We start from the raw sequence: 13,539 nt of genomic DNA on the forward strand, positions 1-13,539 counted from the left end.
GAGAGAGAGAGAGAGAGAGAGAGAGGAGAGGAGAGGAGAGAATACACCTAAGAGCTCCGGAGAATGTGAGGCTTTTGGGGAAATGTGAGTAATACCAAATAGAGCGAAACTCAAGCCAAATCTCACCCTCAGCACCACCCCCCAGTCGGAAGCAATTAAAAATTACAGCAAAAACAGCAAAATAAGCTCAAGAAAAAAATGTGCATATCTTAGGAGGAAAAAAGAAAAGAAAAGTAAAGCAAGCAAGCCACAGAAGCCCCACACTCCAGTTCAATGAAAAAGCATTACAATATCAAAGAGAAGCTGCAAACCAGCCAGACCCAGATGGCGGGAAATCCAGGCTCAGTTCAAGGCTCTCAGGCAAACGCAGTTGAACGTACCCTTATTACTTTAACAGAGAAAAGAGAAGAGACAGTGGCTGCCAAAACAGGAAGAAAGGCAGCAGGTTGTTAAACTGGGTTATGTAAATGCTGTGGAGGAGCAAGGAGCATGGGGATGCCGGGGGAAAAGGAGGTCAGACCCGAAGAAGATCTAGAGAGCCAGACTGCTCTCTCATGAGCTGCCGTGCCAACCTCTTTTTACCTCTGCTTTGAGACTGGGTCTCAGCAAGTTGCCAGGCTGACCTTGAACTTGCACTGTAGCCTCAGACTTGTGATCCTCCTGCCTCAGCCTTCCAAACAGCAGGGATTTCAGGACTATTGCCATAAGGTCCTAAGGGACCCAGCCTGCTTAGAGCAAAACTAGCATAGAACATCCAGGTAACAATGATCCAAAAGAAGGAAAGAGACACCCCAGGAATTAAGAATTTATTATGATAAGACAGAAATAACCATATTTATATATAGCAAGGTTTTATTAAAGAATAGTCCTCAAAGAATTTAAAACTCATCATTGTTAAGTTTTTAACTTAAAACCAATCATCGAAATGGTAAAAACCATCCCAAGATGAGGCAAATCCTGGACTCTAAAAGCTACAAGGAGCTGTGGAAAAGCTGGAGTGTCAAGAGTGACTATCTGTCCTCTGAGGAGAGATGGAGGTTACAGATGGGAAAGCCCAGAATTATTCAGCATTCGGAGAAACCAAATTATGACCCTAAAACAGTATCTGGAAATATCCAGCGATTTTTCACTTCAGAGCAAGGGAAAATAATTTAAGGCCCAGAGGAGATGAAACAATTTGTCAACAAAGGCCACAGCTGTGAGGGTTGCTTCCAGAAGACAGTAATGGTTTGAGGACAGTGGAGGGTTGGAGCTGAGGGCAAGAAGACAGAACTAGAAAGGCTGAGATGTAAGTGGGAGCTGCCTCCATGCTGTCAGCAAGGTCAGGCCTGAGAGAGCTTTCAGACACATGACAGACAGAGCTATGTTTTCTCCCCTAGAGGGAGCAAATGAGACTTCCTTCCTAACCTCAAAGCAGTAGCAGAGAAATCATGACTTGGATTCAGAGAATTAGAGAATATGTTTTAAAAATGTGCTTAACAGTGAAATTATAGGGAACAAGAAAGAGTTGTTTTAAAATATGATGCTGATACAGAAGAAAGATAGGGTGAAGAAATCAGAAAAACAAGAAAGAAGAGAAAAAAGAATGATAAAGAGAAAGGGAGAGGGGAAAAAGAGAAAGAGGGAGAGAGGGAGGGCCAGAGAGAGGGCTGTAGTTTCACATGGAAAACAGAAACTTAAAGCACAGATGGCTGTGACTGTGGCAGGCTGGATGGCAGGCTGGGGGCTGCAGATGTCAAAATTTGCAGCAGGGGTTGCTGGCCAGTGGCTCAAGTCAGCAAGAGGCCACACTGTCTCTCAGGAGACAGGTTAACCCTGGAACTACTCAGCTCATCAGAGACCCTTGTAGCTATCATGCTGTCAGCACAGCAAAAGAGCCCATGTCCCGAGTTTCAGGACTTAGAATGAAGAACTGTCATATAAAATGCACTAAGTAGAAAGGGTGTGTAACAGTGGGGATGCATCAGCCTTTAGCAGGCCTCAAACACTTGAGTCTCAGACTTTACACCTTTGAAGCTTATCAGAGAAGCTTGTTGCTGTCTGGTATTTTAAGACAAGGTCTTGCTACACAACCCAGGCTGATGTGAATTTGTGAGGCTTCCGCTTCAGCTTCCCAGGTGCTGGGTTACAGCTGTATACCACCACACCCAGTGCCAAAAAAACTGTGTGTGTGTGTGTGCATGTGTGTACTTGGGAATGCAGGTGTGTGAGGAGGCTGGAGGTCCTTTCTCAAGAGCTATCCACTTTGCTTTGTGAGACAGGGTCTTGCTCTAAGCCTGAAGATTACTGGTTTGGCCAGGCTCTCTCAGCAGAGAGTCCCACCAATCCTCCTGCCTCTGCTCCCCCAGCTGTGGGATTACAAGCACAGGCTGCACGCTGAGATTTCTGAGAATCAAGCTTGGGTTCCCGTCACGCATGCAAACATTTTCCCTACTGAGCTACCTGACCAGTCCCCGTGTCAAAGAACTTTCTCATGTGTTTTCCCAGTTGACATTGATGCAGAAGTTTAGTCAATGTTGCTTAGATTAAAAAGTAACAGGGCTCACTTCCACACACAGGGCATAGGGTTACACAGCTTGCAGCCTTTGGAAAAGTGAAATGTCTCAGCCGTGTAACAGGCCCCAGACCCTAGCACCACTGACTCCATGATGAAAGTACCATTCAGGCTGTGAAACTCCTCATGTAGACAGCACCACCTGCAAAAATGAAAACAAAGACCTAATTTATCAAAGTCCGTAGTTCTGGGAAAGTCTCCAAATGTCCTAACCTTGCTTTGGGGCTTCTGCAGTTTTGCTTCTGGCTGACTGTGCTTGTTAACAAAAGTACGTCTACCCAGGCTATGGTTTTTGTGTTTAAAAGCTCACCCTGAGAAAGGCTCAGTCTACAATGGGGTCCCGAATACCCAGTGTAGCTGGCTAATACAGACTTTCTATTGGCTCAGACCCGTGTCGGAGTGATCTTCTCTGGTGAATAACCCACTTTTCTGGAGGTCCCACGGAGATTCCCCAGAGACCAGGCCTTGAGACACCAGGGGTCCCAGGGTCCCCCCAGAGCAAGCAAGCTCCCCTCCTCGGGGCTGCACAAGCTGAGGTGTTCCAGGTCCCGGACTAGGACCAGCCGCTAGGATGCCCGCTGCTGGACACACAGGTGTGTCTGGGCTTGGCCACTAAGCAAATGTCCGGGACACATGTGAGACATCAGCGGAGCCCCTCTGTCTGCTCAGGCTTGAGAGGGTGGGGCGCCACCCTGTGTGACTGTCTCCGGGTTTCTGCCAGCTTTGTTTCCCTGTATTGATCAGTGGTTTTCTCTGGTGGAGACCCACTCTGGCTTAAAGCTTAGCCTTCTGAGATCCTAATCCTTTTGGCCCTGCCAGGTTGCCCAGAGAAAATTTCCCCTCAAAACTTCCAACTGTCTCCTCCTCCTTCCCCCAGCACTGCTTTTTTCTTGCTTTACTACTGCTCATGGTCTGCATTGGTCCCTGTGCAGAGTCAGGGAGGGGCAGGTCTCCTCATCCAGGGCCCCTGCTGTCTAAGCGGAATGCACACAGGGAGGGGGAAATAGTTTTCTCCAATCCCACTGCTCTAAGCAGCCTCAGAGATGAGGGGCGGGGAGGGAGTGCTGCTCTTTCCTCTTTTATGATTTATGTTGTGTTCAAGCCAACGATCCATGTAATTGGAAAACTCAAAACCCACCATTGACACATGGACAGTTGCTATCTATGTTAGTACCATTGCATGAGCGATAGAGAAAGAGAACTCCTTACTGCTGGGGGAAGAACATAAAAACAAAGAGCAAATTCTGGCCCTTCCTGAGGCCATCTTCCTGGTTTCCTGACGAACTGCTGTCCTCCACTGCTGTTATCCCATTAACTGACAAAACTCACTGTGACTGGGGCAGCCCACATTAAAGTTAGAGGATTTACCTGGGGCTTAAGCTCGACTAATACCCCCTCGCTGGTCTAGCCTCTTCCTTTTTTGTAGTCTAGGACCGAAGCCCAGAGAATGGTACTGCCTCCACCAACCCTGTCAAGACACCCCTCACAGGCCTCCCTAGAGGCCATCCAGAAGCCGAATACCCCGTGAGCTCTGTCTGGAGGCTCGTCTCCCCAGTGAGTTCAGATCCTGTCAAGTGACAGTCAACACTAACTGTCATATACTGTCACTCCTAATGTCTCCAAAGAAAACACAAGACACCCAACTAAATCTAGGTTTCAGATAATCAATGACTAATGCTCAGGTATGCCCCTTTCCATAGGTGAGGTGGCCAGGCTCGGTGGCTAAAGGTACCCCCTGCAAAGCCAGACAAGCCAGGTCTGAACCGGGAGGCCAGATGGAAAAGGAGAGAAAGGAGTCCTGCCGATGGCATTCCAACCTCCAGCCACGTGGTTTGGCAGGAACGTATGCGCACACGCACACATAAGTACATCAATAAATGTAGCAACCTTTGAAGGCTGAGATGACAGATGATGGATATATAGACAAGAGATGTTGGATGGCAGATAATAGATGGATGGATAGATAGATGATAGAGATGGTAGCTAGATAACAGTTGATGAAAAAAACACATAACTGATACATGATGAATAGATAAGGGATGGCAGACAGAGAGGATCACTGTTGTCTGCTCTCTGACTACTCAGCTGCCTCCAGCTCCTGCTGCCATGACTTACCCACCATGATGGACTGTGTCCTGGATCTCAGGTCATCACGGCAGCAGGGAAGCCACAGTCCTGCGAACACTGAGAACTTCTGCCTCAGATAGAGACGGAACCCACCCTGGGCCTTGGTGACTGAGTGTCTCAGCCGCCATCACCGAAGCAGAGCCCAACAGTGCGGTCTCTGCTAGGGTTTCCATTGCTGTGAAGAGACACCATGACGGCAGCAGCTCTTAAAAAGGAAAGCATTTGGCTGCAGCTGCCCTACGATTTCAGAGGTTTAGCCCAAAATCATCATGGCGTCATGCAGGCAGACACGGTGCTGGAGAGGAGCTGAGTGTTCTACATCTTGATCAGCAGGCAGCGGAAGGAGGCTGTGTGTCCCACTGGATGTAGCTGGAACATAGAAAGCCCTCCCCCACAGTGACACACTTTCTCCTACAAGGCCACACCTCCTAACAGTGCCACCCCCAATGGCCAAGTGCTCACACACATGAATCTGTGGGGCCACTCCTAGTCAAACCACGGCAGTCACAGCTAGGGCCTCAGTAGGAAAGGGGCAACTGTCCACGGAGGCTGAGGGGAAGAGTTACCTGCTGAATTTATTAAGGTATTTACCACGTGTGGCATTTGTGTGGAGGAATGTGGGCTTTAGGACTTTGGGTTAGGTAAGCGGTGGAGTGCTCTAAGCATTGGCTTACTGGGCCATCCTAGTAGCAACATGAAGACAGTGGTGCTGAGGGTGATCTGAACTGTGGGCCCAGCTCAAGAGGTTTCAGAGAAGAATATTATCATGTGGCCTACACATCGTCCTTGTGATATTTTGGTAAAGAATGTGGCTTTCTGCCCTTGTCTAAAAAATCTGCCTGAGGCTCAATTGAAGAGTTATAGATTGACAGCTTTGGCAGAGGACATTCCCAAACAATCTAGCACTGACTGTCTTATTAGACTGTGGGTATTAGTGGCCAGTCTTATGCAGACCTATAGGGAAAATGCATTTGAGCAAATGGGCCATGTTCCAGTCCCAGCAAGCAGCAGACCTTGGCAGCTTTGGCCACATGGTTCTGGCTTTAGAGTCAAGGACAGAAGAAAGGGGTTGTGGAATCTCCCTCCATGACTAAGGAAAGCTGCTGAGGCCAGGCATTTGTCAGGGTGCCCCTGCACAGAGGCCCAGAGGGGCCATTGTGTGAAGCTGTGAAGGTGAAGCCTGGATTGGAGATCCCAGAGCCATGGGATACCTGCCATGGAAAGACGCTAACAGGGAGTGGGGCCAGCCAACAGGGAGGTGTGTGGCAGCCAATGAGACTGAAAGGAGTCGGAGATATGAAGAGCTCTTTGACATCAGACCTGGAGATGCAAAGTTTGGAGTTTGCACCACTGGGTTTTGTCCTGCTTCAGACGAATATCTCCTCCCTAGGCTCCTCCTCTCCCTTTTCCAGCAGCAGTGTGCATCCTGTACCCTTGTATGTTGGGAGTATATGCTCTGCTTTTTTGTTTTGATTTTACAGGGGATTATAGTTAAGAGGGTGCCATGAATACGGGAGACCTTGAACTGTGGTTTATCTGTTTTTAATCCTGTAGAGGATGTGATAGACTATGGAGAATTTTGAAGTTGGACTGAAGGCAGTTTGCATTATGATTGGCTAGGATGCCATGGGGCCAAGGAGTGGAATGTGGTGGTTTGAATTAAAATGGCCCCCATAGGCCCATGGGGAGGCACTATTAGGAGGTGTGGCCTTGTTGGCTTTGTTGGAGGAAGTGTGTCACTGTGGGCTGGGCTTTGAGGTTTCAGAAGCTCAAGACACACACAGTGGTTCACTCTTTCTTCCTGCTGCCTGTTGACCCCTGGTGTAGAAGTCTCAGCCCTGTCTCATGCTACCTGAGTGCCACCACGCTTCCTGCCATGATGATAATGGACGACACCTCTGAACTATATGCCAGTCCCAGTTAAATGCTTATCTTTATAAGAGTTGCCATGGTCATGGTGTCTCTTCACCACAATAAACCCTAACTTAGCACCATGGGTCAAGTGTGGTGAATAAAAAGGCCAGGTATTATAAGACAACGCAGAAGCCAATGATAAATGTGCACTGTCAGAAGTCTACAGTGAGGGGGGCTGTGAAGAGGACAGCAGATCATCCACATGTGGGGTGAGCATGCAGGAAAAGCTCGGAAAGAACCCATCCCTGGTCCACACTGAACTGTGTGCAAGCAGAGGACGAAGAGTGCATATGAACACTGAGATCGCTTCCAGGGACACGTGGGACAGTGGGACATGCAAAGGAAGCTGCGGGAGAAAACGAAGGGAGGTGTGGAAGAGAACGGCGTGTTTGGGGAACTGCAAACAGCACCATATGTTGGAGCATTAAAATTTGTGCAGTGGTTCCAAGATGAGAAGCTAGACTGAGAAAGAGAGCCACCACCACACCTTTGGGGACTTGAGCAGCCACTGCTAGAGTGGATGGTTCTGGCCATTTCTTTCTAGTAATGCAGATTTGAGCACGGTGCCTCTCTCTCCCCACCCCAGGAGGCTGCTGCTCCCCAGTAACCCCTCATTGTCTGAGTGGGAAAGCTTGGGAAAACACACCTCTTCAGGCTCATCCATCCCTCCCTGCCCTCTGGGATCTGACTTTGTGCCATCCCTGCCTGGCAATGTCCCTGTTGCAGCTGTGTCCAACCTCACCATCACATCCTCAGAACCCACCAAATTCTTCTGCCACACCTCCCTCTGCTGCCTGACTCTTGGTAACTCTTGCTGTCTCTCTCTCTTTTCTCCCCTCTCCTTTTGTTGGCCTGGATCAGTCCTTTAGAAAGCCTCAGGCACACCTCAAATTCAACATGCTGAAAATGACCTGTTTTTAATTTTTACATGTTATTTATTTATTGTTTAGTGTGTACGTGTTTGCATGTATGTGGTGTGTGTATGTGTGTGTGTGTGTGTGTGTGTGTGTGTATGTGTGTGTGTGTGTATGCCATACTACATGTGTGAAGGTCAGAGGACAACTTGTGGGAGTCAGTTCTCTGCCATGGGTCTTGGGGATTGAACTCAGGTTGTCAAGCTTGGCTGCAAATACCTACACCCACTGAGCCCTCTTGATGGTCCAAACTATTTTTTTTTTTTTTTAGCAATTCTACTGTTGAAGCACAATATTTACCAGAAAACTACCTCATTTTATGTATGTGATAGGACGATTTTTAATAATTTTCAGAGATAGGAAGCTGTCATTGCAACCCAACTTTAGACCATTTTTATTACCCAATAGACCCTTCCCTGCCATCCCCCATCAACTGACAGCCCGCAGCCTTTCTGTGCCTTCCTCTTCATAGCGCCACACTTCTCCCTGCCAACGCTGCCTTCTAAGCATCTCCAGAACCATCTTCCAATGCTGCTTCACAGTGACTGTTCAACCTAAGGCTACTGCTGATTCTGCTTGAGCAATCCACCCCCCTCTGACACGTCACCATTTCTAAATTCAGACCATTTTTCCTCTTTAAAAGATGATTGCAAAATACTTGGTATGTACTCAAGAATGAAAACATAATTTATGAACTCTAAGAATACAAAAAAGTCCTGTGGGTATCACCAGTTCCCCAGTGCTCCACCCAGGTCATGCTGTGACCATCAGTGTGTTTCTCAGCCTGGAAGAATCCAGTGGTTCCTCACGGTTCTTGAGATAAAATTCAGAAAGCTCACATCCTCTTCCCAGGAGTCTCTTCTCTACTTGACTCAGTCTTGTCCTTCAGAGACTACCCTTCAAAGTCCTATAGGGAGGCCTCCTTCACTGTCCCTGGGACCAGACAGGGTGTACCCACAGCTGGCCACTTCTCTTCCTAACCAACTCCCCGTTCATTCCTAACTCTCCTCCATATTGATAGCTGAATTTCTGGGAGGGCCAAAGGCCAGTGACCAGTGCCCAGCCACCTTCCCCAGCACTGCAGTGCCAGTCCATCCTGCCCAGAGCTGCAGTGCCCATCCTGTCTAGAGCTGCAGTGACCATCCTGTCCAGAGCTGCAGTGCCCATCCTGTCTAGAGCTGCAGCGACCATCCTGCTCAGAGCTGCAGTGACCATCCTGTCCAGAGCTGCAGCGACCATCCTGTCCAGAGCTGCAGTGCCCATCCTGTCCAGAGCTGCAGTGACCATCCTGTCCAGAGCTGCAGCGACCATCCTGTCCAGAGCTGCAGCGACCATCCTGCTCAGAGCTGCAGTGACCATCCTGTCCAGAGCTGCAGTGACCATCCTGTCCAGAGCTGCAGCGACCATCCTGCTCAGAGCTGCAGTGCCCATCCTGTCCAGAGCTGCAGTGACCATCCTGCTCAGAGCTGCAGTGCCCATCCTGTCCAGAGCTGCAGTGCCCATCCTGTCCAGCACTGCAGTGCCCATCCTGTCCAGAGCTGCAGTGACCATCCTGTCCAGAGCTGCAGTGACCATCCTGTCCAGAGCTGCAGTGACCATCCTGTCCAGAGCTGCAGTGCCCATCCTGTCCAGAGCTGCAGTGACCATCCTGTCCAGAGCTGCAGTGACCATCCTGTCCAGAGCTGCAGTGACCATCCTGTCCAGAGCTGCAGTGCCCAGCCCATCCTGCCCAGAGCTGCAGTGCCCATCCTGTCCAGCACTGCAGTGCCCAGTCCATCCTGCCCAGAGCTGCAGTGCCCAGCCCATCCTGTCCAGAGCTGCAGTGCCCATCCTGCCCAGAGCTGCAGTGACCATCCTGTCCAGAGCTGCAGTGCCCATCCTGCCCAGAGCTGCAGTGCCCATCCTGCCCAGAGCTGCAGTGCCCAGCCCATCCTGTCCAGAGCTGCAGTGCCCAGCCCATCCTGCCCAGAGCTGCAGTGCCCAGCCCATCCTGCCCAGAGCTGCAGTGCCCAGCCTGCCCAGAGCTGCAGTGCCCATCCTGCCCAGAGCTGCAGTGCCCAGCCTGCCCAGAGCTGCAGTGCCCATCCTGTCCAGCACTGCAGTGCCCAGCCCAGCCTGCCCAGAGCTGCAGTGCCCAGCCTGCCCAGAGCTGCAGTGCTCATCCTGCCCAGAGCTGCAGTGCCCATCCTGTCCAGCACTGCAGTGCCCAGTCCATCCTGCCCAGAGCTGCAGTGCCCATCCTGCCCAGAGCTGCAGTGCCCATCCTGTCCAGCACTGCAGTGCCCAGCCCAGAGCTGCAGTGCCCATCCTGTCCAGCACTGCAGTGCCCAGCCCAGCCTGCCCAGAGCTGCAGTGCCCAGCCTGCCCAGAGCTGCAGTGCCCATCCTGTCCAGCACTGCAGTGCCCAGCCCAGCCTGCCCAGAGCTGCAGTGCCCAGCCTGCCCAGAGCTGCAGCGACCATCCTGCCCAGAGCTGCTGTGACCAGCCCAGCCTTCCCAGCACTGCACCTCCAGTGTAAGCACCTTGCTTTGGCTCATCAGGTGTCCAGTGAACATCTGTCATGTACTGATGGTGACATGGATCAGATGCAGGTATCTGGTAGATAGATATTTTTAGTTCAGCAAATGTCCAGGCTGCAAATATGGATTTGGAAAAATTAAACCAGCTTAAATTTATAATTTATAAACGTAAATTTACAGGCATAATTAAGACTGACAGGAAGAAAGTGGAGGCTGGAGGACATATACCCTGAGTCGTGGAGGAAGTCCCTGAGGGACAAAGGTGAGAGCCAACAGCAGCAGGACTCAAGGGACACAGACACCCAAAGCGACAAATCTCCAGGGTCACAGAGGTTAGGCAGAGGGGGACAGGACAGGAACACTGTGGTCATGGCCCACGGAAGTCACAGAGCATCTGTGAGGAGGACCGTGAAGTCACTGAAGGAGGAATCCTGAGCTGAAGAGTGAAGGCGTGTGAGGAAATAGGATACTTGTGTGTGAGCCTTGTACTTGTGTATGCATGTATGTGTGTGACTGGATGACTGTTTGGGTATTGTTTATATAGAAATGTGTTTTTGTTTGTATGTGGGTACATGTTTATGTGTTTATGCATGAGCATGTGCTTGTGTGCGTATTGTATATGTGAATATGCTATGTGTGAACATGTGTTTGTCTTTGTGTTGTATACGCATGTGTATTGTGTGTGCTGTGAATATGTGTGTATTGTGTATGGGTGTATATGTGTGTTGTGTATATGTTATATTGTGTGTGTTGTGTATATGTATGTGTGCATGTGTGTTGTCTATATGTGTGTATTGTATATGTGTTTATAGGTTATATTGCATGTGTTGTGTATATGTATGTATTATGTATGTGTGTATGTGTGTTGTGTATATGCGTATATATGTGTGTGTGCCCTTTGAGGGACCTTCAGAAGCAAGAGGCAGCAACAGTTAAGCTTTCGTTTGAATATTCCTGAGCCATGTGCTGCTCTGCTGAGCATCTTCTCACTGAGAGAAAGATTCTGTGAAGAATGAAGTCAGACCTTGGAAGGATATGATTTATGGAGTCTGATTCCAGCCGACATGGTGCGTGGCTCTGGCAAAGGAGCTCATGCATAAGTGTCAGAAAAACAAGAGTGGATATTGAAGTTTTTGGTCTGCTTCCAAGCCTGGGGAGCTTCTTGGCTTAGCTCGTCTGCTTCCTTCTGCTTTTGGAACATAGATGAATGCAGCTTCCCCAGATATTCATAAATCCTGGGAGAGGATGAAGAAAAGAAGGTGGGGATTCCTCCCATGCCGCCCCCTCGCCTGACCACCCAGACTTTCACTCTTGTTTCCCTCACTTCCCAACTCAACGTGCTTTATCCAAAAAGAGAGTCTTTCCCATGTTTAATTTTCCATTGTACGTCTGACAGGAAGGTCCATGGAGTCTGTGGGCAGCAGCCCTGAGAAGTGACTCATAGGGAGGGGACAGGGGCAGTTTCTGGGCTTGGGATGCTGAAGGATCAAGGGCTTTATGGGGGGGAGGGGGGTTAGCATAAAACCTGGTTTCACTGGGTCGTTTTTATACATGTCATTTTATATGTCATTCTACTTTATTCTCTCTTGTTCCACCCTCTTCTCTGCTCCTTCCCCTCCTGCTGCCGCTTCATCCCCCAAATGCCCCTTTCTGCTTTCGTTCACATATTCCCTTACCATCTCCTTCCAACCTCTCCTTCCCTTTAGATCCTGTCTCCTCTCATAGCTCCCTTTCTCCTTTCATATCTTACACACACACACACACACACACTTCTCTCTCTCACCTGCTCACATCTCTTTAACTCTCTATTCCACAAATAAGGTTTTGAAAATCTGTCCTCTCTCTGATAACTTACTTAATTTAATATAATACTCTCCAGGTCCATCCATTTTCCTGCAGACGTCATAATTTCATTTTCTTTACGGATGAGTAAAATTCTGTTGTGTCTTTGCCTGCTCTTCATTGATGGCCAGCAGGCTGGCTCAGGACGCTGACTAGTGCGGCAGGGGAAATGGACATGCAAGGGTCTCCATGGTCTGCTGACTGAGTCCTTGGGTGAACGCCCAGGAGGGGGAAGCTGGAGAACTACTGTCCTGCTGCTTTCTGAGGAACCCCAGTGCGAATCTCCATAGCGGCTACACTCGTGAGCACGTCTGCCTTTCGGTGGTCTTCACGAGCATTTGTTGTCCTTTGTTTTCTTTATGATTCTGACCCAGAACTCTTAGAACAGTTTTGGTTCAGCTTTCCCTCCCAGGTCAGGATGTGGAAGGCTGCCCATTTGTTTCTTCTTTTGAGAACTGTCCATTCAATTCAGTATTTATTTATTGAGTCTATTTACTGACTAGACAACTTTTTTTGGTGTTTAATTTTTGTGGTTCTTTAGCCTAGATATTACCCCCCCCCCAATTCAATTTGTAGCTGGCAAAGATTCTCTCCCATCATGTGGGCTGTCGCTTCATTCTTATTTCATTTGCTGTGAAGAAGCCTTCAAATATTGTGCAACCTCACGTGCCAATCTTGAAATCACTTCTTGAGCAATTAGAGTTATTTTTAGAAAGTTCTTGCCCATGCCTATATCATGAAGTGTTTTGTTTATGGCTTTTCTTGAGCACTTTGATTTTGTACTAAAGCCTTTAATCCATTATTGAGTTTTGTGTGTGGTAAGGCAGAAACGTATTTAATTGTGATCCTTGTTGTTCAGCTTCCCAGCTGCTGAAGAACTTCCCCCAGCGTGAGCTTTTGTGTCTCTGTTAAAAATCAAGTGGCTGTAGCTGGGGGCCGTGGCGCACGCCTGTGATCCCAGCACTCGGGGAGGCAGAGGCAGGGCGATCTCCGTGAGACTGAGGCCAGCCTGGTCTACAAAGAGAGTCCAGGACAGCCAGGGCTACACAGAGAAACCCTGTCTTGAACACACACACACACACACTCTCTCTCTCACACACACACTGTCTCTCTCACACACACAGTTTCTCTCTCTCTCACACACACACATTCTGTCTCTCTCTCTCTCTTACACACACTGTCTCTCTCTCTCACTCTCTCTCTCACACACACACAGTCAAGTGGATGCAGCTGTGTGGGCTTATGTGCGCCTTCTCTCTTCTGGGCCACTTACCCATCTCTGCTTTCGTTCTGGTTCCGTCCTTGTGACTCTGAGATGTAATTTGCGATCAGGTATTACAGTGGCTCGAGCTCTGCTCTTTTTGCCTAGGGTTGCTTTGGCTCTCTTGAAGTCTTTTGTGGTTCCGTATGAATTCAAGTTTTAGGATTTTTTTCCTGGTTCTGTGAAGAATGTCATTGGGATTTTGATAGCACTGAACCTGATTCCCTTTGATAAGAGCCATTTCACACTATCGAGTCTGCCGGCCATTTCTAGGTCTTTCTCAATTCTTTCTTCAGTGTTCTACAGTCCTCACCTCTTTGGATTGGGTTTGTTCTTGGGTGTTTTATGTTTGGAACTATTGTGAGTGGTATTTCCTTTTTCCTGATTTTTTTTTCTTAGCAAGTACAT

General features: G+C 48.9%; 1 protein-coding gene across 1 annotated transcript in view; it reads left to right on the top strand.

The window, feature by feature from the left end:
* The window catches only part of Lamb3 (laminin subunit beta 3), a 152,863-nt gene that overhangs the window by 61,650 nt on the left and 77,674 nt on the right, over nucleotides 1-13,539 (top strand). The gene's annotated exons all lie outside the window — the stretch shown is intronic.

This window comes from Meriones unguiculatus, chromosome 11, assembly GCF_030254825.1.
Source record: "Meriones unguiculatus strain TT.TT164.6M chromosome 11, Bangor_MerUng_6.1, whole genome shotgun sequence".
Classification (NCBI taxonomy): domain Eukaryota; kingdom Metazoa; phylum Chordata; class Mammalia; order Rodentia; family Muridae; genus Meriones; species Meriones unguiculatus.